At 42.1% G+C, this 2022-nt stretch overlaps 1 non-coding gene across 1 annotated transcript; it reads right to left on the bottom strand.

Moving 5' to 3' along the window:
* Positions 1–1444: 1444 nt before the first annotated feature.
* Trnaf-gaa lies at positions 1445–1517 on the bottom strand. The gene has a single exon. It is a non-coding gene; the product is annotated as a tRNA-Phe (tRNA).
* Positions 1518–2022: the final 505 nt, after the last annotated feature.

Here is a 2022-nt window from a genome sequence, read left to right as displayed (position 1 = left end):
CATAGGTACCTTAACTGTGCATTTTTAATCTCATCCATTCTTGTAAAACCGCTGTCCTTTAAGGCCTGCTTTGAAATATTTATACCACTTGTATGCTCTTGGTTTACTCATAAGAGACGCACCAAAAGCAATATTTAACATTTCTTAAAATTTGATACGCTTTATTCCATTCTTGAAACAAAATTTAGTACAGATTCTCTAATGTATTTTTATACAAAACAAATAATAGTTGATGCTACCAAAACACATGTAGCCTATTTGACAGCTGACAGCAGAGTAAATACCCAATATCCATAACATTGTACAGGCACTTTTCAGACATGTTTACGAAGACAGTGACAAAAAAAGTAGTGCAAATCGAACTAATACAACACACGAAATTATAAATATCTGGTTACTTTTTAAACACTCTTCGTGCTGCAAGTTTCAATGCAGCCCTTCAAAGAAAACTTCTACCTTTTAGTAGAAACACAAAGTAAGAAAAATCCTCAAATTCTACAGATTGATTGCACTATATCTGGTTCTTATGTTAATATTATTTTCTCTATAATGTTTTGCTTCGAAGAAGCTATCATCTTTTGTATTCATTATGGTTTTAAGGCATTTGTCTAAAAATAAACGCAGCAGCCGCGACGTATCTGTACACGGCGTCGCCACAGATTTAAAGCTCGCGCCGCGGCAGGGCCGGCACTACGTTGTGGAACAGCCTGTAGAAGCGGCCTGTGACGTAGCAGGGTAGGCAGGGTGGGGACTCGCTAGCTCGCTCTCCAGTTTACCGGCAGACTACACAATAGTTGTGGACTTGTGGCCCAGCTCGCCACAGGAGAGGGTACAACAGCTGTAAGACAGCCTTCCCTACCAAATCATTGCATGCATCCTGGATACAGGGATTGGAATGCCATACGGTTAATTGAGATGATACTGTGAGGCTCTTTGTATGTAGCCTATACGGTCTGGCAAAAAAATAAATAAATAAATAAAAATAAAGGCACCCAGAAGTGGAGGACAAACGAAATGAAAACTCACAGGCTGCAAGTGTATGTGATGTTATTTCAGTTATTACAAAATCGAGTCAAATTTAAACGGAACTTGGCAGTATGCGCCCTTTATCAGTAGGACGCTGCAACACCCCTGGCTTGTACGCTGGCACTACCTCATTTGGGAACGCTGTCATCAAGCCTTTTATTATCACCTGAGCCAAACTGGCCCGCAGCTGTTGTAACTGGTCTTTGATATCCTGGGTACGACGACCGAGCTCTTCTACTGCGGACAGATCTTAGTGTGGGAAGGCAAAAAAATGGTGTAACAGAAATAAAGGACAACAAAAATAGTACATGGTGAATCAAACGGAATAGTCTAATGTGGCGTCAACAACTTTTGCAAGATATAAGAGTTAACTCTAGTGGATCTCTGGGGATACTGAAGTAACGGAATGAAAAATGAATGCCGAAACCCGGGATCGAACCAGGGACCTTTAGATCTTCAGTCTAACGCTCTCCCAACTGAGCTATTTCGGCAGATGCCTCGGAAGTCCTGCGATACGGCTGACGCAGCCACATTCTTCGGTTTCGTAATAGCTGTGTGGCGGCAGTCCAACGTTGTCCTGGAGTGGCGGGTGGCCGAGCGGGAGGGGGCGGGGTGTATCAGCGATGAGGGCAGGCGGGTTGTGCATCGGCAGACATCAAGACATACTTCATACCAGCAGTAAATACTGAACTTCAAGCAGTAAGCTTCAACTTACCAGCACTCATTAAAGTAGCTCAGTTCCCAAGAATGATCTTTCGCTCCTCTAGCACGGGAGTAAGACATCTGGAGTCATCAAATCTAACTGACCAGTAACTGTCAGTTTGCTTTAACTTATTCGGAAAATAGCTTTTTGGTTGCCCAAAAAATTTTTGTTTTGCTTCAAGAATTTAGTCTGTCAACGACATGTTATTACAGAAGATATCACTGGAAGATAGGTTTATGCTTCCGAAGAGAGTTTCTGCTTTCCTGCAAGACGGAGTTGGAAATTATAAGAAT

Source organism: Schistocerca piceifrons, chromosome 9, assembly GCF_021461385.2.
Source record: "Schistocerca piceifrons isolate TAMUIC-IGC-003096 chromosome 9, iqSchPice1.1, whole genome shotgun sequence".
Lineage (NCBI taxonomy): Eukaryota > Metazoa > Arthropoda > Insecta > Orthoptera > Acrididae > Schistocerca > Schistocerca piceifrons.
The sequence above is the reverse complement of the archived record's forward strand: the minus strand, read 5'-3'. Positions and strand labels throughout refer to the sequence as shown.